The sequence below is a fragment of the Physeter macrocephalus genome, chromosome 1 (assembly GCF_002837175.3).
Source record: "Physeter macrocephalus isolate SW-GA chromosome 1, ASM283717v5, whole genome shotgun sequence".
Lineage (NCBI taxonomy): Eukaryota > Metazoa > Chordata > Mammalia > Artiodactyla > Physeteridae > Physeter > Physeter macrocephalus.
This window is the reverse complement of record NC_041214.2, coordinates 68962258-68988936: the sequence shown is the minus strand read 5'-3', so window position 1 is coordinate 68988936 and position 26679 is coordinate 68962258. Positions and strand designations below refer to the sequence as shown.

General features: G+C 34.3%; 1 protein-coding gene across 16 annotated transcripts in view; it reads right to left on the bottom strand.

The window, feature by feature from the left end:
* NAALADL2 (N-acetylated alpha-linked acidic dipeptidase like 2) overlaps positions 1-26679 on the bottom strand; it is a 1565958-nt gene that overhangs the window by 262621 nt on the left and 1276658 nt on the right. The gene's annotated exons all lie outside the window — the stretch shown is intronic.

Here is a 26679-nt window from a genome sequence, read left to right as displayed (position 1 = left end):
TATCCTACCTTTATTTCTATAGACTCTATTACCTTTGCCAACAAAATAGAGATGAGATTCTATTTGGTGTGTATTTGTGAATTAATCAAGGAGTACACAAATGTGATTCTATCACAAATTATGAGTGGAAGAAAATTTTCAACAACAAAAACACTTTAATTTGGCAGAGTGGAGGGAAAATTTATAATTATAAATCAAATACATACTACTATCATCCATGTAAAATACTGAGAAAACATCAAGCAAAATACAATACAATTTAACAATGGATACAGGATAGTAGGTGACTTTTTCTCTTTATACTAAGATTTCTTTCCGTTTTTCAACAATGCACATGCATTATTTTTATAAATAAAAACACTTGAATTGAAAAAAATATATAGTCTAAGTTTCTGTGGAACTATCAGCTGAAAAACATTCGGCTTATGGCCAGAATTTTCCTCATGCTCATAAAAGAAACCAGACTTCACAATACACCTGCTTCCTCTCCTCTGTGTAATTTCTTTTTATATTCATGAAGTGAGCTGCAATTCAATAGCTTTTGTGGGCTTCTTCTCTCTTCTCCTCATTTGGTGTGGCATGAAAGACATTTCAAAAACAACAATATAAACAACTCAATTGCTTGTTAAATTTTATGTTAAGGATATGCACTGACCCAGCAAAATCACCATAGACAGCCAGACAGCTGCTGAAATTGAAGCATCCCTGCCCACCTACTTGTTGTTTACAGAGAAAGCAAGTAGTGACCTGAAATTGCTTTGCTCTTCTCTGACACATCAGCTAGAAGAACCAAACCAAGAGAAAGGAATAGAAATATGTTAGGTTTTTCTTACACCATTATATTTGTCTCAAGTAGAGCAAATTGTAATGAGGATTAAAAACAAATTCAACACAGTCCATTAATGTAACAATGTAGACTGGGATTCAAAAACAGTAGAGGCCTGTGATATTCCTGCCAAAGTTGCACATTACCTGCATTTAATCACAAGAAAACATCAGAGAAACCCAAATTGAAGGACATTCTACAAAATAACCAACCTGTAATCTCCAAAAGCTTCAAGATCATGAAAATCAACAAAAGACTGAAGAATTGTTCCACAATTGAAGGAGACTAAAAAGACATGACAACCAAATGCACTGTTAAGATTCTGGACTAGATTCTTTTGCTATAAAGAATATTGTTAGGACAACTGGTGGAACTTGAATGGGGTCTGAAGATCATGATATATATAAATGTTAATTTATATTGATTGAATGGTTTTACCGTGATTGTTTTGGAGGAGAACGTCTTTGTTTTTAAGAATTACACATTAAAGTATTGGGGGTTATAAGACATCATGTTAGCAATTTAGTTTCAAATAGTCAAGAAAAAGACGTTCTTTAAATTTTTTTGTAAGTTTGAGATTGTTTTAAAATAAAAGGTACACACACACAAAACAAAAAACAAAGAAAACCAGTAGAGGCTTGACCTGTTGGGACAAACGTCACAACTCCTCCCCCTACCAGGAAGACCTTTTAGTGAACGTCCAGTGGTTTCAGCAGTAAGGGGTTCTGGAATGTTATTCCTCAAATATTATGAATATTTTAGCTGAATTTATGTTGAAGGAAAATACCTTTGTTCTGAATCTGACAAAAAAGCAAAAAAGATCTCCTTCTTTTGCTATTACCTTTCCCCCTCAGTTTTTTTTTTTTTTTCTTTCATACCAGCAGGAAAGAAGCTTTGTGTCAGAAAAAAGACATTTCTCAATTAATCTGATGTTGCTTAGACCATCAGAAAGGGGAAACCAATACTGCCTTGTCCCCAAACAGTAAGATTTCTCCTTCCCGTGGCTTTGCTTCACAAGCAACCCTCACCAAAATCCTAGTTACAGTATCTGTTTCCAACCAAGGTGCTGGGGCATGAAATATTCATTTGTATTCCGAGGAATTTTTTGTCAGATTCCAATTATTTGGCACTTTAAAAAGAAATTACTCAACACCCTTTGGAGCTGCAAGGCTTTTTTTGGTCCTGTTCCTCTTTAGCCCTTTCCTTGTGTCCCTTCAGTATATATAAAATATAATGGCAACTTAAGAAACAGTTGCGAGAACTTGCTGAGAAAATCAGATAGCTAAGCTCCAGGCTTGGAGAGTGTGGTCCTGGGTTTAAGTACTCTTTCCTACCAGCCGGGTAAGGACAAATTTTCCTTTGGATTCTCTTTCACCAAGAGATGCTGAGGAACAGGGCCATACTCTAAAGTAAAATAACACTTTTATTCACCATGAGGATATGCTCTAGTGATATGCTTTGTAATTCAGTACTTTATTATGAAACATACAGATAATAGAGGCTGCAATTTATTGTTCCACAACATCAAAAATGGGAGGCAATGTTGTAAAATTATAATTAAATATTGGTTGAAACACTTGGGTGAAAAACAAGCAATATACATCATAGGTGTTTTCAGGCTGAGAAGAAAATAAAGATTAGAGAAAGGAGATTGGGTAAAGCAGAGATCAGATCTATGCTTGGATTAGAAAAGAAGGCACATGAGCCTGTGTTTTGCCTTCCCCCAAATTTGAATCTTTTAATTTTTTCTGATCACCCCAGTTACTATAACAAAATTTTGACCTGCCTTATACATACATGCATAACATGATTTCCTCAAAAAAATTTCCTTACTTCCTATTGATGTACCCATTTTCTTTTTAATGGGAATAAAATCTTCCCTATCCACACCTAGAAATGAAGGCTTAGAAAACAAACTCAGATTTGCGCAAACACATGAACTAAAAGATCGTTCTCAGAGACTTTGTATAGAGTAGCACAAATGACTCATATCAGATACCTGAAGAGAACTTAGATGACAAGACACTAAAGAGTCCTTGCCAAGGGGGAAAAAGCAAAGAGCAAAGGATCTGGTGGCACTGAAGTCACAAGTAGATGACTGACATCAGATCTCTGCTGATTCTGATAAGGGCTTGGAGGCTAGATAATGTGAAAGGGAAGGGGTTTCTCCCTAACAAAGTACCTAGGAGAAGAAACAATTTCGTAATTTGGGGATCATTTACTTAGCTCCAACTTAGTATGGGGAAGCAGAACCTGCGAGCCCGCCTAAGCCAGGGATTTTCCAGAAAGCTGTATGACTCATGCTAACCATGTCCGCACCATAATCCCATTCTAACTACTCTAGGTCTACCTTCTTTCTCCCTTGTCTGGACCATAGCAGTAGTTCTCTAACTGGTCTCAATGATTCTTTTCTAGCTTCTATTTCATTTCTGGAGTCACCTTTCCAAAGTGCAGACCTGATGAGGATGTTTCCATGCTTAAAATCTTTTAATTTTACCTCATCATGTAAAGAATCAAAGCCCAAGCATCATGTACGTAATGGCTCATCCAGGAATATATAACCTAAACCTAATTAAAGGAGATGTCAGACAAACACAAACTGAGGAACAATTTATTTAAAAGAGTAGGGTGGACAGAAAGGGAGATTGAACGTTTCAAAATATGTAAGTGTCATAAGAGATAAAGAAGAAATCACAATGAGCTAACACTTCACACCCATTAGGATGGCAACTACCAAAAAATAAATAAATTTTAAAAAATAATGACTATTGGTGAGGATGTGCAGAAAGTGAACAATGGGCAGGGTGGAGAAAGTAAACTCTTGTGCACTGTTTATGGGGATATAAAATGGTAAATAAAACTCTGTAGAAAACAGTATGAAGGTTCCTCAAAAAATTAAAAATAGAATAACTGTATGATCAAACAATTCCAATTCTAGGTATATATCCAAAAGAATTCAAAGTTATGTCTTGAAGGGATACACTCATGTTCATAGCATTATTCACAATAGCTAAAGTATGAAAATAACCCAAGTGTCCATAGATAGATGAATGGATAAGCAAAATGTGGCATATACATACAATAGAATATTATTCAGCCTTATAAAACAGGAAATTCTGACATTTTCTACAACATGGATAAACCTTGAAGACACTATGCAAAGTGAAATATGCCAATCACAAGAAGAAAAATACTATATGATTCCATTTATACGAGGTTCCTAGAGTAGTCACAATCATAAGAGAGAAAACAGAATTGTGGTTGCCAGGAACGAAGAGGAGAAGTGAATGTGGAGATACTGTTTAATGGGTAGAGAGTTTCAGTTTTAAAAGGTGAAAACAGGGGCTTCCCTGGTGGCGCAGTGGTTGAGAGTCCGCCTGCCGATGCAGAGGACATGGGTTCGTGCCCCGGTCCGGGAGGATCCCACATGCCGCGAAGCGGCTGGGCCCGTGAGCCATGGCTGCTGAGCCTGCACGTCCAGAGCCTGTGCTCCACAATGCGAGAGGCCACAACAGTGAGAGGCCCGCATACTGCAAAAATAAATAAATAAATAAATAAAAATAAAAAAATAAAAGGTGAAAACAGTTATGGAGATGTATGATGGTGATGGTTGCACAACCATATGAATGTATTTAATATCACTGAACGGTACACTTAAAAATGGTTAAGATGGTAAATTTTATGTCATGTATATTTTGACACAATAAAAAAAAAAGGAAAACAATGTAGCTTTTAAAAAAAGACAAAGAAAGCTATGTAAATGTTCCAGATTAATGAGACTAAAAAGCCTAATAACTAAACACAGCCCCTGATCTTAGACTGGTTCTTGTACTAGAAAAAAATAAAAGCTATAAACAATATTATTGGGCCAAACTGAGAAAACCAGAAGACAAAAGGTAGATTAGATTAAAATAATTTTATTAATGTTGAATTCACTGAAGTTGATACTGTATTGAGCTATGTAAAAGAATATTCCTGTTTTGGGGAAATGCACAATGACATATTTAAGGTAAAAAGATATGATATTTGCAACTTATTCTAAAACATTTCAGATACGTATAGATATCTATATTTATCTATCTATATATAGTTATCTTTATATCTATAGTGATAGAGAGGTAGAGGGAGAACAAACAATTGATAATTAGGAAGAGTGTGAACAATCTGGGTAAAGGGTGTATAAGATTTTGTATTAGTATTTGTATTCTATTCTTATTCTTGCAACTTTTCTGTAAGTTTGAAATTGTTTCCAAATAAAAATGTTAAAAAGAGAAAAAAAACAAAACAAAAAAAGAAGAAGAAGAATTACGTCCTAAATTCTGCATGTGAAATTTGAGGCCCTTCACAGTTTGGCCTTAGTCTATCTCTCCAGCCTCTTTCCAGTTCCCCCAACACTGTACTGAAACTGATACTTTCTGAATCACAGCATAGATTTTCATCAAGTCCTGTAACTTAGCTATTCTTCTGCATAATAATTATCTACTGATCCTGTAAAGCCCAACTCAATTACCAGTTCCAGGCTTTTCAGTCAGAATTAAAGGTTCATCTTTGTCCCTATTGAAATATAGATGCAGGTATAGATACTTATCACCATACTTGTAAATTCAGATTATTGGACAATGTCTATATTATGTTCCAATAAAAGTTTGAAATTAATGATTAGTTGTTAATCATTTCTTAATCATTATTCATTGATAAACATTAATTAAATAATGCTAAGTGGCTATGGTTTGATAATGAATTGATACAGAAATGGATATAAATATATGTGCATGTGTACTAAGCCACGTTAATATTCTCTGTCTTGTCTTTTATTTTCCTGTCTACTCTCTTCTTCTCAATAGTTACTATGTATAGATAAGAAACCTTCCAAATTCATATTTTCTGTAGAAGCTTACAAGCTATTAAAATTGAGAAAATTTCTTATATACATACTAATAAAATTCAGGTTCACATGAGTACACATTAACATGTATACATATCTATATAAACACATACATATATATACACAAATAATCTGAATTATAAAAAGTGTATGTTCATTGTGTTTTTACAACTGATGGAAATTCATATAAATTCTGACAAGTTCCAAGGAACTCAGAGGTTAATCCCTTTAAAGCAAAAATTCTATTTCTGTACTTTCTTCTTGTAAATACTTTACAATACATCTATGGCTATATATCTTTACTAAAAGGATATTTTATAGCTAAAGATACTATAAAACCGCAAAGTCGATGCTTTGATTTTTAGGTTTGGTGTTTGGTGTTTCTGGAAGGTATTAAATTTATGTGTTAAGGAATTAAACCCTCGTTTTAGCCATGGGCCAGCTACTGTGTGGGTACCCAGCCATTTAATCAACTTCTAGAACAATAAATATCTCTATGGATGATAGCATGACTTATTCACTGTGTTCAATTTATTCAAGGTATTTAAGAGTAAAAAAGTGTAAAATGCCAGATTCTGACATTCTTCATGTCAGTATATTGCTGTGAACTTTTAACTTGCCCCAAATCACCAGATATTCTGTGCTCCTGACACATGCATTATAATCAATCACTGTATAAAAATAAAGTGGGACTTTTCATATTGTGTCCAACATCACAGAACTAAAAATAATAAAAAACTTTTTACTGTTTGGCATAAGAAAACATGAAGAAAGGCATTCACTTTGCCAAGTACATATATAAGACTTTAGAAATAACTTTTAAATATATATTTTACATTTTTGATATTAAATAACATGCTATTAGTTATTTCAATTTTATTTTGAAACATTATAAATAAATGGTTATGGAAACTTGTGTAAGAATACTAAAATGAGTCTTAAAAGTAAACTTCAGGTATCTAAAAAAATCAAGAAAAAATGATTAGAAGGCATTTTTAAGGTGTAAAATAAGAATGCTACCTCAGTTTAGCCATATGCCTAAATTTGTCCTTCCTGAGAGGGAAAAAAAAAAAACAAAAAACTTTGTTCGACACAGATTTTTCTATATCATAATTAGAAATGCAGATGGGAAGTTTAAATTAGGCAATGGTTGACAGGAGGAAAGACATTTGCTTAAAAACTGTTGGGAGTGATTTCAAGTTCAAATCCTTTGAAATGAAACAAGGTCCATTTGTCACAGAATATAATACAATGGCACATGGTCTGGTTAGTTGGCTCAAGTGTGGTTACGACTAAAATGCATTTGTGAGACAAAAGGCAAATGAAGAGCAGAAACTGGTAAAGGATACTTAGAAAAAATAAATTTGTTTTACATTTCCAAAAGCTAACATATTAAGGCTTTCCAAACCTCTCCACAAGCTCATCTAATACTTTTCTGTGATGGTTTTTACCTTAAAAAAGGAAACATCTGCTATGTAATGAGATGGGATTCTTTTAGAATTTAAGATTATATATAAGTACATACATCATACCTTCAAAACTGAGTGTCCTGGGACACGAGGGATAAATATATAAGTGTATGTGTGTGTATATATATATATATATATATATATATATATATATATTTATATTTCTCTGAACTTTTCTTTCTAGCCAGGGACATACAACTGAGTATCCTATAAATGATGTTCAAAGTAATTAGTAATACTGGTGTAAATCCTTAAGATACATACAGCTTGATTTAAGTTTTCAAAATTTTAAATTTCATATGGTATATCTGGTATTTATTTTTACTGCAATTAAATATGAGGAATTATAGAATATGACTTTGTCCTGCTCTTCCCCAGCTGATATGGGCCTAAGATTTGCACTCATAAAATAATTAGCTAACAGTGTTTAATTTAAATGTTACTTTCAATTAGTTACATGATATTAAATGAAGGCAATTAAATGAAGGCAATTATCTTAAACTCTCTCTATGATGATGTTTATTTGTCCACATAGTGATGGGTAGTACCATCAAAATAAAGATACCAGTTTGGTCAAATGAAGCCTAAGCTAGTAAAAAGAACATTGTTAGTGAATAAAGTTACATATGTTCTACCTTCATTAATTGGAGGAGTGTATTCAAATAAAACATTTCTAGATTTTCTGTCCTCCATGATGGTGTTTACAGAGACTCTCAGCTCCTGATTTTGTTCAATCAGCGACAAGATAAAGCATACAGGAAGCAAACAAATATCTTCTTTAGCCATTCGTCTGTCGATGGACACTTAGGTTGCTTCCATCTCCTAGCTATTGTAAATAGTGCTGCAATGAACATTGTGGTACATGACTCTTTTTGAATTATGGTTTTCTCAGGGTATATGCCCAGTAGTGGGATTGCTAGGTTATATGGTAGTTCTATTTTTAGGTTTTAAAGAACCTCCATACTGTTCTCCATAGTGGCTGTATCAATTAACATTCCCACCAACAGTGCAAGAGAGTTCCCTCTTCTCCACACTCTCTCCAGCATTTATTGTTTGTAGACTTCTTGATTATGGTCATTCTGACTGGTGTGAGGTGATACCTCATTGTAGTTTGATTTGCATTTCTCTAATGATTAGTGATGTTGAACATCCTTTCATGTGTTTGTTGGTGATCTGTATACCTTCTTTGGAGAAATGTCTATTTAGGTCTTCTGCCCATTTTTGGATTGGGTTGTTTGTTTTTTTGATATTGAGCTGCTTGTATATTTTGGAGATTAATCCTTTGTCAGTTGCTTCGTTGGCAAATATTTTCTCCCATTCTGAGGGCTGTCTTTTCATCTTGTTTATTGTTTCCTTTGCTGTGGAAAAGCTTTTAAGTTTCATTAGGTCCCACTGGTTTATTTTTGTTTTTATTTCCTTTTCTCTAGGAGGTGGGTCAAAAAGGATCTTGCAGTGATTTATGTGACAGAGTGTTCTGCCTACGTTTTCCTCTAAGAGTTTGATAGTGTCTGGCCTTACATTAGGTCTTTAATCCATTTTGAGTTTATTTTTGTGTATGGTGTTAGGGAGTGTTCTAATTTCATTCTTTTACATGTAGCTGTCCAGTTTTCCCAGCATCACTTATTGAAAAGGCTGTCTTTTCTCCATTGTATATTCTTGCCTCCTTTGTCAAAGATAAGGTGACCATATGTTCATCTCTGAACTTTATCTCTGGGCTTTCTATCAGTTCCATTGATCTATATTTCTGTTTTTGTGCCAATACCATACTGTCTTGATTACTGTAGCTTTGTAGTATAGTTTGAAGTCAGGGAGCCTGATTCCTCCAGCTCTGTTTTTCTTTCTCAAGATTGCTTTGGCTATTTGGGGTCTTTTGTGTTTCCATACAAATTGTAAAATTTTTTGTTCTAGTTCTGTGAAAAATGCCAGTGGTAATTTGATTGATTCTTCCAATCCAAGAACATGGTATATCTCTCCATCTGTTTGTATCATCTTTAATTTCTTTCATCATTGTCTTATAATTTTCTGCATACAGGTCTTTTGTCTCCCTAGGTGGGTTTATTCCTATGTATTTTATTCTTTTTGTTGCAATGGTAAATGTGAGTGTTTCCTTAGTTTCACTTTCAGATTTTTCATCATTAGTATATAGGAGTGCAAGAGATTTCTGTGCACTAATTTTGTATCCTGCTACTTTACCAAATTCATTTATTAAGTGCTCATGTTCTTGAATAGTATGGCTCTTCAAAGAAGATATTATAAATGTCTGTTTATTATGTGATAATCAGAGCTAAAGTTTACTGAGCATTTATTATGTGCCAGGAAGTATGCAAAGCTCTCTCTATATATATAAACTTAAATATTGATATTCATTCAATTTTCTCAACTGCAAGTGATTTTGCCCTGCAGGGTGCATTTAGCAATATGTGGAGATATTTTTGGTGGTCACAGTTGCGAAGAGGTTCACTATACTGTCATCTAGTAAACAGAGGCCAGCAATGTTGCTAAACATTCCTCAAAGCACAGGACAAGGAAGTGGCACAAAGTGTCATGGTGTTGTGGTTGAGAAACCCCAATATAATACTCAATGTCATCATGAGGCAGGTATCATTATAACACTCATTTTATAGATGAGAAGATTATAGCTCCAAAAAATTAACTTGCAAATGGTAACAAGCCAGTAAGAAACAAGGCTGGGTTTCAGATCCAGAGAGCCTAACTCCAAAAGCCACACTGTTATACATAAACTCATCTCCACTAACAGATCTTAACAGCATTCCATACTTTAGCTAGCATTAGAGATATATTCTTACAAGGCTGATTAGGTATGAGACTTAATGGAAAACCTCAACTTTTATGATCATAGTAGGGTTTTTCCTCATAGATTAATGGAGTCAAAGTCCCAAACAAGAGGGAAAATGACTGAATTGTTGATAAGCAAACATTCACTCTTTTCAAAGTTCAAGTATGTTGTACCCTTTACTCTCATAGAAATGGGAAACTTGCTTTGAAAAGTGCTAATGTGAGCTGAAAGTTACCTTCAAGACGTTATGCATATTTCAAAAGAAATAAAAGTCATTATGCATTCTCTCTAAAGAGGATACAATCTCCAACTGTCAAAACCCTAAACTCTTCTACATATATTACATGTAAATGCCATCTTTTAAAAACCTCTTCCCATTTTTTTTCTTCTAAATTAGCTTAGTGGGCCATGGTATTACAGTGTTTTTGTCTGGCCTGTGAATAATGTGACAGAGAATTTTTCCACTTCTTCTTGCCTGTAGTTAAGTCTGACTGAAGATATGGAAAACAAGTCTTATGACTTAGGTGGTAAAAATATATGTTCTGTAAGCTGTACTGAGCTAGGTTCTGGACAGCTAGCATAAAATATTGCATACTGAATTTATATCTGCCAATAAATAATTTAAAAAACTATTTAAATAAAACTAGGGACATTTTATACTAATGTACACTAAAATATTTTCTGAAAACAAATTGATAATGTTAGTAATAATCTCAACATACCTGTCATGTTACTGGATAGAAAGTTTCTCAACATCAAAAAAATATTCTACTTGTATGTGTTCAAAAGATAAATAGCAAATAAATAACATTCAAAACTGGGAAACACTAATTTTAAAGAGTAATTCTTTATGGTAAAGAAAACAGCAACATTCAAAATATGTCATCGCGACACTAATCTATTCCTGTCACTACAGTGAATAAGGACAGGCCTTCTGCAAGAGCCTATGATTGCAAACAACATGAAAATTCTCTCTAAAATAGTATAATTTCGCTTCATTTAGTTTATAATGATCGTGATTAAATCTAAACTATTATAAGCAAGCCACCATCTGGAACCATAGCAAATCAAGATTCTATTTTCTATGATGACCAATCATGGAAAGCTTATGCAGGCTTCTACTTTGCAATATTGTATAGTAATGTGATTAGATAATCATGCAGACCAATGAACCCAGCTAACTGGAACATAAACAAATGTACAGTGTGTCACTTGGAAATACTTCTATATTTTATCAGGGCCTCCTGACCCAAACTGCTAAAGTTATTTTAAAAGAATTAGAATGAAATTTGATATCAAGTGTTCTGAATCTACAGGAAAAGAAATAAAAGGGGGAAATAGAAGGAATGGAAAAGAAGACATTTTACATGAAGTTCACAGGATCAAATGAACACTTTCAGGGATAAAAGAATAGCAACATAGTCAAGTGAGAATCTACAAACTGATTTCGTAAAAAAAAAAATCTTCTGCAGTACACATTAAGGTGATATATTACCGTTGGTTATGGGTTGGATTGAATCTCCTAAAAAGATATTAAAGTCTTAACCCCCAGTATCTTTGAGTGTGGCCTTATTGGGAAATAGAGTCTTTGTAGATGAACAGGTTAAGATAGATCATTAGGGTGAGCTCTAATCCAATATGATTGTGTCCTTATTAAAAAGGGAAATTTGGACACAAAGGCAGAGACAGGGAGAAACCCATGTGAAGATTGGAATTATGCTGCCACAAGCCAAAGAAAGCTGAAGATTGCTAGCAAACCACCAGAAGCTAGGAGAAACATGGGACGGATTCTTCCTCATAGCCGCCAGAAGAAACCAACCCTGTCTACTGACAGCTTGATCTTGACTTCTAACATCCAGAACTGCTAGGCAATATGTTTTTGTTGTTTAAGCCACCCAGTTGGTGGTATGCTGTTATAGCAGCTCCAAGAAATGAATACACTGTTTCAGTAGAGATTAATTAATTTCATGGTTCTATTGATATATCCTATGTAAAAAAATGCAGTATGCCAAAGATGGTTAGGACAAAATCTATAGCCTCAACTAGTATAATATACTATTAGGAGAAAAAGAGAATACAAGTAGCTTCAAGGCATTACCCTGTTAGATGTCATGAGAATGAAAAAAACAATAGCTGTGTTTCAGGAAAGGATTATGTTACTTACAGGACCATTAAGCTTTATTCATTGGAAAATGTGGGAGGTTGTTATGCCAGGGAAAGGAATGGGAAGGAGGGGAGTAATCAAAGCAGCTTTTTAGGAGGTTAGTTTCTGAGCAGTTTGCAGGATGAACTGGTGGGAGGAAAGGCTCCAAATTAGGAGAACAAAGTCCAGATGTGGTGGAGTAATGAATGGCTTGAATTAGGCAGCAACTATTAGAGATTAAATGATAGCAATGAGATACATAATAAGAAAAAATAAACTGAACTCAGCAATAGAGTGACTGGCAAAAATAAGAGTTAGAAGAATTGATTGGGGTGTGAAGAAGAAAATTGTCAACAATAATTTCAAGAATTAGAGCTCGGAGGTAACCAACAAGGACCTACTATATAGCACAGGGAACTATACTCTTTATTTTATAATAACCTATAAGAGAAAAGAATCTGAAAAAGAATATATATATACATATATATACACATATATATATGTATATATGTATATAACTGAATCACTCTGTTGTTCAGCTGAAACTACCACAGCATTGTAAGTCAACTATATTTCAATAAAAAAATAAAAAGGACAGATCCAGTGGAAAGGAAGGCAGGGAGGGAGGGAGGGAGGGGGGGAGGGAGGAAGAAAGGAAGGCAGGAAGGAAAGAATTAGAGGAGTTTGGATGGATGGGCTTATGACTATACGTCCTGGGTAGGTGGTATTTCCAGAAGTTTGGATTCTGGATTTAAAGGATGTTATTTATAGATGCCTTTATAAATGGATGATTCCAGAAACTGACCCTAAATATTAGTATGGAATAACTGTACTCCTGGTGCTGTCACTTTGACCTCCAGAAAGGCACAGGGGTTTGCAGACTTGTAAGACCTGCTCTCTGCTGAATTTTTTCCCTGATTTATCATCTGACAGGTATAGTTTCAGATTTTATTTTTCACCCATACTACTCTTGAGATTTACTTTATCTATGGTGTGTGCCTCTGTATTTCATAAAGTGTCCAAGAATCTATGGTAATGTTAAAAGTTTTTAAATATATATGTAAATTCTAAGAAAATAAAAATAATGAAAAATTTAAATGAATCACTCTGTTTGCTATGGCTCAGATATCCTTTCTATCTACAGAAATCACTTGGCACTGAGCCTTGGCTTCTTTTTACTGCCATTTATTTGTTTATGCTCATGCCTGGATGCTCTAAAGAGATTATGAATCCCTTGAGCACCATGGATTGTATCATAGCTTTATCTGTTCTTAATGCATAGCAGAGTGTTCTGCACATAGTTTGTGCTCAATTAAACTTAATTGATGATGATGATTAATATTTTTAAGGAAGTGAAGGCTTAAATTCCTTTCCTGATACCATCATACATTTGTTCCTTTCCATTATTTCCTTTCTCTGAAATATTTTTCACAAACATAAACAAGTCTAACAAATGTTTTTTAGGAAACTACTAGGCCTACAAATATGGTATTTCTTTTAGCATCAGAATTATATCTTCTGTTTAAAATAAGCTAAAGTCCACTCCTCATTTTCAGAGAAATGCTTCATATTATATATGAAAGAAGAGACAAAATCCAAAAATAAAACAGACAAAATAGAGACATGAATAGCATGGAGATTCAGAAAACTATACCTTCTTCCATCTCCCACACTAACCCCTTCCCACCCACCCATCCACCCATGATGAAGTGTCATTTTTCCTATGGCACTTCTTGAAAATGACATCAGGGAATAATAGAGTGCAATGTGGTACAGGTCTATTTTTCTGTTGCCTTACAGGTTAATCATAATGTAGTAACAGTACCAGCTATTTTGAAGGGGTGGCGTGCCCACTAGACAGGGACATTAATCATGCTCTCGGCCTCTTAACAACCTGCACCCCCTCCCCATCCCTAAGCACACACATATACTTTTGTTCAGTACTAAAAGCAAATACCTATAAGTTTAAAATTATGACCTTGGAATCATTAAACTCTGATTTATGTACATGTTTAACTCCATTTCTTTTCACTGTCCCCTCTCTCCCACCCTCTTAGAAACTACTATGACCTTGTTGAAGGAATTGGATATACTACTTCCTTGCAGTAGTTTGGAACAATATATTGGAACTTTCATAAGGCAATCTGATACCTGTCAACCTAGTTGTCACGCATTTTCTATTTTCTAGCTTCAACAATCCAGATGCTTTAAAGCTTCTTGAAGCTCAGCCTTCAAAATGTGAGTATGTTGATTTGCAGAAAGATTCATACCTTGGCAAACCTAAACATAGACTCCTTTAAAAATATCATCGTGGGACTATTAAATTAGTTACAAATTTATCATGTCTTAGGGTAGATCCTGCAATTAACATCTGTGCCATATTATTTCTATTTTTATATCAGGAAGGGGATTTAATTATCTTGATCTATGCCAACATATTCATTTCCAAATACAGACTCTACATTGGATATCCTTACAAAATATTTTCATAACTTAGTAAATTAATATTGAATAAGTTAATATAAGAGAAATCAATTAAAACAATGGGATACCAAATTTACCCAGCAGACTGGTAAAGATTTCTTTTAATGCACACTATTAGCAAGAGTGAGATTAAAAGGCATGCTAGTGCTCTTCCATAAAGGTTTTAAAATGTACCACCATTCAGGAAGGTCTTTTCAATATGAGGTTTAAAATATTAATACTTTGACCCAAACTTTGTGCCTAGAAATATATCCCAGAAGAACAAGAAAGAGAAACAAATATCAAGTTTAAAAATGTTCTACAAAAGATTACCTATAATAACAAAACAATGCAGGCAAACTTATCCAATAATAGGTGAATAGTTGCATTAATTATAGTACAATTATATTACAGATTATTAGGTTTTATAATCCTTTTTATGTATTACTGAATTTGGTTTGCTAATATTTGGTTGAGGATTTTTACATCTATATCCATCAGAGATATTGGCCTGTAATTTTCTTTTTTTGTAGTGTCTTTGTCTGGTTTTGCCATGAGGGTAATGGTGGCCTCAGAGAAGGAATTTGGGGGTGTTCCCTCCAATGGATTATTATTTTTTAAAACAATATGAGAAACTATATTATTATCTTAAATAAATGAGAACAATACATACACAGTATGATCAACATTTGATTAAAGATAGGAAAGAAGGAATAAAAGATGGAGAGGAATTAAGGTTTGTAAGCGCATAGTAACCATGATCAAAATATTAATTAAAAAAAAGTTTCCATCTACAAATGTAATATTACCAATAACGATGTTTCAAGCAAAGAGTAGAACTATTTTGCTTTCTGGTATAATATTTTATTTATATTATGCTACATAGCAGGATTCTCTTTGCAAGATATAACCAAAAGAACTGTGGCTACTAAGAAAATATAAGAAAACTGAATTAATTCTGACTAAATTCTTAACCAACATGCCCTACTTTCTTTCCAGTTTTCTGACTTGTGTTTTAGTTCAGAATTTATATTTGTCTCACTAAGAATCAAACACAGAAATTCTAATGATCCTCTGTTAAAAAATATCCAGATATACTTTTGCTCAAAATACTGCTCAAAATATGTTGGTATGCATATACACACCATTTGGGGCTCATAACACACACAGTTTTACAAATTTCTCACAGTAGTACATGGTCATAATCTTTAAAATGGAATAGACGGCAGAGAGTTAGCACTTGAAATTTGCTCAATTTGTTCAGTTACTTTAAAACACACCTCCCAGACACAACTTTTTACTTCTTTTTATGCCTCTTTAAGCTTGAAAGTTTGGAACATATTTTCAACCATACCATGGAAATAATTTGCTGTAGTGAGTACCTCATAGCCTCAAGGTCACATCCATTGAATAGCAACACCTTTTAGAACTCAGATTAGGCGAACACCTAGCTGATACTGCCAAAGATCCTATAATAACTGGTTCAATCTTAAGTTTTCTTAACGACTCGTATTATTAAATTACAGACTGAAGGCATTTGAGCAAGTTTATTCAAGAATACTTATCTGTTCTACACCAGGACTTTCTATAGTTTGGCATACCTAAAGTTTAGGGTCTAGACTTAAGTCATTTTCATTTCTAAGGTCTTTAGATCTTAAATCAACACAGGCAGATGTGTCCACTCAGGGTCTGTGACTTCCTTTCCAGATCAAATTCTAGCTACCCTGAGCTCTAGAATCTCAGAATTCCCTGCTCAGATGGTCCCAATCTGCTTCCAGTGATTGGGCAGCCCTCTTCTTCAGGTCCATTACCTTCAGGGAAGACTGTGCTTCCAGTGCATGACCATAGGCCCAGGGACTAAGTAAGGAACAGATGTTTATGGTGGCTACGGATTGTACTCAAAAGTGTAGACCAAGGATCAAGGGTCAGAGGCTGGGGACCAATTCTTCCTCAGTCATCACATTTTGCCACAGGATTCTCAGGAGTCTAAGAACATTAAATTCAAACCTTCCTTCCTCATAACTTTAAACATGTATTTGTCAGATCACGAGGAAAGAGCATTTTTATTTAAGAGTTTTTTTAGTTTGAGTTATAACATTTAAATATTTAGTGTTTAGCCATATGGTATAATGGCCTCTGTTTATACTACTGCCTCATAGTGTTAGGGGAAAACCAGGATATGGCTTTGCCTTTAAGCAAATTAAAGACATCAAGTCAATTGAAACAGACTAAATTTCAGAATCAACTAAAAAATTAAAAATAAAGAAAATGGGGAGGGGGGCAAAAAGAGTGGAAGTAGAAGATTATATAGAAAAGGCAAGGGATGAAAAAAGAAGGAAAAGATATGAAGAGAAAGACCATATGTGTAGGAAAAGGTGGAAGAAGCCAGACTAAAAAGGAGAGAGAAGTTGAGAAAAGAGGTGAGAGAATGAATAGAACATATAGAATAGGAGTTTAGAAGAGAGGGAGGAGCTGTAGATAGAAGCAAGCAGCTGGGTATAGGGAGAATTAAGTCTGTACTTTCTCTTCTTAACTCCTTCAATCAAGTACCATATCCCGCTAAGTTTCTATCTCCTTGTACTACAGAGGAATGGATTAAACCACCTAGGTTCAATGAACAGTGTTGCTCTAAAGGTCAGTGAATCTACGAGCGCTTCTTTTCTATCAGTCCATCAGAGAGAGTGGGGCCAGGCACATCTCTGGACCCATCACACTTAAGGACCATCCTCTCACCAAAGAGGCCTCTGATTTCACCCTGACCACTTTGATTATCCAAAGTCACCCCTGAACTGGTGGGAGTCTGTAAACCAGTGACTGTCAATGGAGCAACCATTCCTAATCTGGGCCGTATGGCCACTACATGAAGATGTGCCCTGAATTTAACCTCAATGTTCTGCCATGATCCATGTCCTAATCTGATTTAATTGTTTCAAAGACTAGATCTCAGCAATATTAACACAAAATTTTTTTAAATTCAACTTTCATATATATACATACACATATATGTGTGTGTGTATATATATATATATATCTGAGTCATACATTAGAAGTTATCTCTAAACATGGAGTATGTGTAAAATTTCTAATGTTCTGATAGGAATTACCAGTAAATAAAAATAAAGTGACAAGATACTAATTTAAAGAAAAACTGAAAACGACCATGTGCATAAAGCTATAGTTTATTTTTCCTACTTTTGCCCACTTATTAGTACCACAGAAACACTACACTATTTAGATTTAAAATGTTCTTCACTGATATGAGAAAATTGGGTCAGAATAATTTTAATGCTAAAGCTATTGACAAGAGACTGTAGCAATAAGAATACTGATAAATACTTTGTTCTCTTTCAGAATTCTTTCCATTCATTTACAATCACAGGGACAGAAGCATCATGAAAGGAGACTGAAGACAACTGAAAGCTCTGAGACTAACATAAAAGCCAGCACTATCGTGAGGAAGCAATAGCAAACTGTATAAGCTAAGTGGCATTGGCTTCAATGCATGTTTTTATATTTTAACATTTATGAGACTTCAAGGCCACTGTTGTATCCTTCCTTGTAGTTTCTATAGAAACATTTGCTTACTTAAAAAACAAGACTGTAACCTTCTGTGTGAAACACTCTAAGCTGTGAAACAGATAGAGAAGACCCGCAATTCCAGATGCAAATAAAATAGTATGAAGAAGTTGTGGAGAGAATGGAGAAGGAAATTCATTCATGGCCATAGTCACCATCCACAGCTATGTGAGCTCTAGATAGGCCATTTCCTTCTGAAGTTTATAGTTAGAGCATATGGGTACCAATACTGCTCTTAACATTTTAATTATTCAGTTAAAACATTCATCTAATTAGTCTCCAAAATAGTTTTAGATGTCAAAATATTCTACTTAAAGAAATGTGGCATTATCATTGAAATTAGGAGAGACAAAATTGTCCATCCCCTCATCTTCCAAAATTACCTTGGAAATAGGAAACAGGGGATGGAATAAATACAACATATTAAAGCTACTGGCCTTCACATTAAATGGACAGTTAAAATATCATATTACAAAGGAAAAAACAGATAAGGAAAACCAATTTCAATTTTTATTTTTAAAATTTAGGAAACTAAATATTCAGGTTTAGAGTAGTTTGGTGTTATCAGATTTTTCCTCTAATGCTTTTTAATGCATTTACCTATATTTGTTTGAAATGTAAACTTTGGATAGCTTAGAATCTACTTTTAGTCTCTGTTTTGTAAAAGAATATATAAACTACTATAAGTGAACATTAATATCAGTTTTGTCATTACATATAAATTATGGCTCATTTTAAATTCAGTTAAGAAATATTACCCACTTCCGGTTGTTACCTAACTTTGAGAGTCATCAAAGCTGAAATGTTTAGAACCTTTGCAAAGGAAACTATGAAAAATAGGAATTAAGTACCATAGCATTCCACTGCATTCTGAATGCAGTGGGAGATGGAAACCATTTTAGAACTAATTCATTTTATCTCGAAAACCTTGAGAAATAGTGTAAGAGTAGGGAAAAGAGCCCAGAAATCTGTTGCTAGAGTGCCAGGTTTGAATCCTAATTCTATCACTTGATAGATGTGTGATGTTGGCCAAGTTACTTGACCACTTTGTGCTTCAGTTTCATCTTTAATGAAAGTAGTAATACTAGTACCTTCATTATAAGTGCTAGTTATAAGTACAAGGATTAAATTAAATGAATAAGTTTAAAGGATTTAGAACAAAACAATGTGTACCACAAATGTTACATGAGTATTTGTTAAACACGATTTTGCTTGATACTACTCTGCCTCTATCTATTGACCTCATTTCACTCTATGTAAGAGCCCTCTTAGCCAATATGATTTGTCCCACTGATTGGAAGGTTAATATCTAGAAGCTGATTCAAATAAGTAACCAGTAAAACAAACCAAAACACTACACATGTAAAATATTACATGTTAATTGAAAACCTGCGCATGCATGTTTATTGGCCAATATTTTCATGTAAAGCCAAGGCCTTTTCTCTGACTACTGATCTGTTGAATAAAGTTCTATGATTTCTTTCTTGTCATATATTACCTACATTTCAGGCTGCCTTTTATTTAAAGTGGAATTATTGAAGACATTTTTGAAGTATGCTGAGTGCAGAATGTGTTTAGATGACTACAATTTTCCCCAACTTTGAGAGTTGCCTGGACCATTTCACATCAATTCTTTATTAGCAGCTCACCTTTTAAAGTGTTATCGCTACAGGTTTCTAAGAAGTCATTTTTTTCATACTCATGTTTCATAATTTTATGTAACAATTAAATTACCTAGTTACTAAAAACAAACACAAAGGGCATATATAAGTCTGAGAATAGAGCTGACTCCAGGCAAACGTACCATTGAAACAGAGAGAACAGAGTGTGCAAAAATTCAGGAAGGATCTCATTACAATGAGCTTCAAGCCTTAAGCATTAATCATTGTGTTTTAAGGGAATGAAAATTGTCAATGAATCCCACAAATTGGTTAAGTGGAAGTCATTTAAGACAATGTCTACTGTACTGACTTATTTGATTGTTTATATGTCTGAGTCCCAATCTACACTGTGGCCACTGTGAGGAAAAGAGGGCATTTTTCGATTCATCTTTGTATTTCTAAAAGAGTGCTGGATTACAACCAATGCTTAATAACTAACTGCTGGCTAAATTAATGAATGTGTTAGAATGAACCAATATCTGAATAAATCACGTCTGGAATTGTCTCATATTCTTAACTTAAATGTTGCCAAATTTACAACTTGGTCTATCATTAAACCTACTGTAAGTGGTATTACTGAAATTATCAAAAACTTCATTATAAAACAAGTCCCCTCATAACAGGCATGATCACAAGATCATCCCTGAAAATAGCGTTAGAGTTAAAATACAGTGCATATGCTATGTATTTTGATCCAATCATTGTAGGCATTCAGAATAAATATTCTTATTTAGAAGCCCAAGCAAGGACAATTGCTAGGGGAATCTGCCCTCCTCCCAGCCATTTCAAAATACTAGGCAATTTGAAATATGACCTTTTGAATTATCCAATTGAGCCTTAAGAGTTTCTCCATTCTTGTCTTTTCAATATTTGTCTCATATTTCAATTTCTTGTGTTTACTCCTCAGGCTCTTGGAAGCATACTGCAACTTTAGTAGCACTCCCTCTGTGACAGGCATTTCATATACTGTACATTCAAAGCTGTTCAAGTCTGCTCTATAACGGTTGATTTGTTGATTGGGGTTTAACCTTCCCTTCTAAAAGAAGGATTCCAAGGAACAGAATCCTTTGTAGAGTCACAGTTTATGAGAGTGTTATATTCCCTACTTCATGCTGTTTGTCAGGTGAATGGGATGGTAATACTCAAAGATGACCAAAAAAGGTAAACACAGGTTATATAGAATCACAGTTCAAAATCCTTGCAACAGGGACTTCCCTGGTGGCTCAGTGGTTAAGAATCCGCCTGCCAATGCAGGGGACATGGGTTCAAGCCCTGGTCCGGGAAGATCCCACATGCCGCGGAGCAACTAAGCCCGTGCGCCACAACTACTGAGCCTGCGCTCTAGAGCCTGCAAGCCACAACTACTGAAGCCCGTACGCCTGGAGCCCATGTGCCACAACAAGAGAAGCCACTGCAGTGAGAAGCCTGTGCATCGCAGTGAAGGGTGGCTCCCACTCGCTGCAACTAGAGAAAGCCCAAACGTGGCAATGAAGACCCAACACAGCCAAAAATAAACAAAAAAAATAAATAAATTAAAAAAAAAATCCTTGTAACGGCAAAGTTAAACAGCTAGTCAGATATTATAAAGGAGAAAGCACAGTCATCCCTCAGTATCCGTGGACACCCCCATGGATAGCAAAATTCATGGATGTTCAAGTCCCTTATATAAAATGACGTAGTAGATAGAGTTTGGCTATCCATACCTGCAGGTTCTGCATGTGGATATGGAGGGGCCTACTGTAGAACAGTTAAACCAAGGCCATTTCCCCAGATCAGTATTTCTTCAAATGTGGTCCAGAGACCTGCAAGTGTCCCTGAGACCAAATCTATTTTCATAATAATAGTAACATTACACAGCTTTTTCACTCTCATTTTCTACATTCATAAGTGTATAGGGTACAGAAAGTCCATTAATAGGGTTTCAGATTCCATACTGGAACTAACCTTTAGGAAACTAATACTTGCCATTTCAGTATAGTATCAAAGAAAAATGTCTGTAATTATATGAAAAGACTGTTAGACCATATTTCAGCTACCAAGTATTAAGTCACATTAAAGAGACTGGCAAAATGTAAAATAGTGCACTCTTCTCATTTACGTTCTCTTGTCTTGGGAAATGTGATTATATTTTATAAAAATAAGTTATTTATATTAATTTATAACAAGTATATTACCGATATTTTTAAAGAATTAATAAATACTATATATATTTCTTCAGTTTTAACTTCTAATATAGTAAATATTTGCACATATTACTCACATAAACAAAAAGCTCTTTTCTTTGGAGTGCTCAGTACTCGAAGAGTGCAGATGGGTTTTTAGAACAAAATGTTTGAAAACCTTTACTCTAAATGAAGCAGGTCTGATCTGAAAATAACCATACCATATATTTTGTTCTGATATTTTCCTTTTCCTAAAATAACTTACAAAGAAAAGGAATGAGCTAGAGAGAACACTGAAGACCCCCTCTCCATCCTGTTTCCAGCTGGCACATTTTGAAGTAGAAGAGGTAAAATCTCATTTCTAAGTGACATTAATTAGTTGTATAGCTATCAGTATAAAACAAATTATATCAGATACTACAAAACATCAGTACAGTTCATGCGTAGTTACACAAACTATTTGGTCTCAAGTCAAGAGATTTTAATTGACTTTTGAACTCTTATTATCTGTTAACATAACAATGACAGTGACTAATTTCCCAACAGAAAATGTAATGACAGAATGATTTCTAATTTAAGTTTTTCTTCAACTTAGTAGAATAAAACAAAGAATCAACATGGAAACTATGAGTTACTTTGCTCCAAAATGTGTTTATGTGTATTGTATCTGCACAAATTATCATTTTTATCCCATAAAATTACCTTAAAGTTCACACACATACACACTCTCATGCTGCTGTCTATCAGTTTAAGAATCAGAATTGATATCAAACTCATCTAACTTAAAAAGAATTAATAAGAGTTTCAAAATACCTAGGCTACTTGGTTTTCATTTTCTGGGTTACCAAAGAGCATTAAAACAATTATGCAAAAACCCCTGCTATATAGAAGCTATCATACCCTTTTATCTCATTATCATTTAAATGTTAAATGCTCCATTATAGAGGTAAATTGGGTTTAAAAAGGAATTTTTAAAGCAGAAGAGCAAAAAATATAAGGTTAAACAGAGTGACGAATCAGAGCTTCAAACTGTAATATAAAGCTTACTAGGGCATGGATTGATCTTTTGGTATACTAAGAAAGCCAGACCCTCTGACATGCCCTATATAGAGTAAATATACTGATCTGGAACAAAAATTATGTGAAACAGCTGTTAAGTGACAGAAGAAATGTGTATTGGACCACCAGCTTGTCATAAATATTGCACTCTTAATCAGAAAGCATCTGTCTTTTCATTTCCTTTTCAGCAATCTCTGCATTGTATTTAATCTGCGCAGAATGCTTCTCCTAACAGGTGCAACAATGTTTACAAATTGAAAACCTTATTTAAATGACGTTTACAGTTAGAGACGTTTCAATTAACAAGGCGATATCTTATGAGAAGGAATAATTCTAACATTTGGCAAACCCATAGATTGCTTTGCATTTGTGAAAATTAATTATTGGAAAATTAGAGTATAGATGCCAAAAAAGCTAAAGATGAAAGGTACCTCAAGCAATCTATGCAATATACAGGCATCCAGAGAAACTACAGGGAGAAATTGCTGGTGGGAATGTGGATAGTATGAAATATTGGGAATAGATATTATAAAATGTCATATTTCATCAAAAAATAATTTTAGAACTAATAATGTCCCATATGTCCATAAAAAGTGGTGTCTAAGGCACTAGTCGACTTTCCTACAGGTAATTTTTCTCTTATTATCATTATTTACTTATTGAAATTGAGTGTAAAAGATTTATAATCAGCCTTGCTGGATTTAAAAAACTGTCAGAAATTCTAAGGCTTGCATTATAATCATTTAAATAAATTTTAAATGGATAGTTTCTTCAAAAATATGTGTCTAAATTAGCACACTTAGAATGTATATACAATTTTTAAAGTGAAAGGACTACAAAATTATACTTTAACTTTTTTACTCAAAATTAGTGCAAAGATAATGAACTCATTCCTAAAGGGGCCAAACAGGTAATAGAGGTGATACAAGCCTGGTGAAACATGTGGCGCTTTAGGTTGATCAATCATTCATTTCCCAATTTTTGATAGAAAGAGGTATTGAAGAAATATCCTTCTTAATATTGTAATCATAATGCACAATTTAGCCAATTGTTTCCATGGAAAAAAGGAATCCATTTCTTCCAAAAATTCAAGTTTTCAATAAAGCGCAGAACAAACAAAAGGTATTTGTGGACTGGATATGGCCCTCGGGCTTCCAATTTATAAACTTTAGTGTAATAGTTGAGAACATGGGCTCACTGTTAAAGAGATCTAAGGTCAACTTCTATCTTGGCCATTTATTAGCTTTATGACCTTGGATCAGCTACTTGATTTTAAGCTGCATTTCATCCTCAGAAAAAAAAAAAAGTGTTAATAGTAAAAGGTGACTCAGAGGGATATCATAAATATTGAATGAGATGAGGTAATATAAAATATTTGCTAATATAAAAATTTTAGCAAAGCAAGCACTCAATAAGTGGTAGATATTACATACTATAAATATGGTATATTATGCAATACATAAATATAATATATATTTTAAATTTAATTGCATGGGAAAAGCTCTAACATCCTTACCTGCTTTTACTAATTGACATAGGATAAATATCCTTTATATCATGGGTAAAGCCTTTCAATGTTTATAATTCCTCTTAATAACTGTATACAGATATCTATTATAGGTTAACACAGAAAGCAAAGGTCATTATCTGTTCTTTGGAGAATTTACCGTTCAAAATTATCTCATCTCAAGCATTCACATTTTGTATGGGACAAATCCATTAAAAAAATTTTCCACACTAAGGCAATATAAACAAGGTCATTAGTTATAAAGCATAGAAGATTCTCTTTTAATTGCTTTTTTGAAGACAAATACAGTAGAAAATGAAAATGATTTTGATGATGGGTGTTAGACATTCTGTGTATAATTTGAAAAACTGATTAGCTTCTTCAGACTAAGCCAGTTCTAGTGAATAAACTTTAGCCTGAGGAGTTTCACATTATAATAGTACCTTCTGAGAAAATCACTGGGACCTGTTTCCAAATCTTCTCCCATTAACACCTCAGATCTTCCAGCTGATCCTCATCAAATCCCACCTCGTCAGCCTTAGAAGCTTGTTTTCCTTAACGATTAACAAGCTCCTCCCTCCCACTAATGTCTTCTTATTGAAAAAGTTTAGAAATTCTCCCAAATATGTAAATCAGATAATAATAATTGTGATGATAGCTATAGTTACTGGAGGCATTATTATATGCTTATTGTTAGCCAAGCCCTTTACATGCATAATCTCATTTAATCCTTACCATGGGTCTCTAGATTGCATAAATATACCAAGTTCCCCTCATCTATAAAACAATTCTGAAAGAAGTTAAATCATTTGTCTACTACTTGAGTTCAGAGTCAAGTCTAGTCCCATACCTAAGGCTATAGTATATTGCCTCTCTAAATTCTTGGCTTAAACTCAACCAAAATGGGCTTCCCTGGTGGCTCAGTGGTTGAGAATCTGCCTGCCAATGCAGGGGACACAGGTTCGAGCCCTGGTCTGGGAAGATCCCACATGCCGCGGAGCAACTAGGCCCGTGAGCCACAACTACTGAGCCTGCGCGTCTGGAGCCTGTGCTCCGCAACAAGAGAGGCCGCGACAGTGAGAGGCCCGTGCACAGCGATGAAGAGTAGCCCCTGCTCGCCGCACCTAGAGAAAGCCCTCGCACAGAAACGAAGACCCAACACAACCAAAAATAAATAAATAAATAAACTCAACCAAAATGAATTAAACATGTATTGGATAAAAGCTTTCATTCAATGTGTTAACATGACAGGAGCTGAATGGGCTGGGATTGGGGGGGATGATAAAAAGATGTTAGAAGATATCAAGCAGGAAAATTAAAAGTGAGTTAATTTCTTAATACATCAGTTTCATTATATGTAGTGGTCTTGGTAAGAGAAAAGATACCTCTATACATGTACTCCTTTTTCAAACAACAATAGCACATGAAAATTCAATTTTAAAAAATATAGATCACAGTGATTACTTTTGCATTACCCAAGAATTCATCTCATTACAATAGGAGTCACCCAGAGTTTCTCCATCTGTGAATTTAAGTTGTTAGTGAACATTTGTATCTACTGAGGGAGCAAGGGGTGAGGGTAGAGGGCTGCAGAGAAACCTAAAGGTCACTTTTGCTAAAAAGCTATCAGACATTAAGATATTGCATATCTGACGTTGATAAAAATATAATTTAAACACAACTTTCCAGGAACGTCTATAATTTGAAAAACAAAGAAGGCTTTAGTCTATTTTCCAGCCACTATTTTGTGAATGAAATAGTTACATCAAGAAGGCCACCCCAGAGGCTTTCAAATAGCTCCCAATAATGCATGCACAATTTGTAAAAGAAGGAAAAGTCTTTCAGCAGGTTTGGATCTACAGAGAAACAGTTTCCTGTGACATAACTCTGAGAAAGATTAAAAGGCTTAATGTCCAACAGAAGAATGAACATACTTAATTAAGGTGAATCAGGCCTCTGTGATATTCTTTGGGAAAAAACTTCGTATCCTCACACACAAAAATAGTAGCATCTTTTTAGGCAAGCAAACTATTGACAAACTTTGGGAAGTGAATCCACAAGACTCACATTAACATACAGCACATGAAATGCACTTTCCCTTGGGCAAGGAGAGGAGAATCTATTGCACATG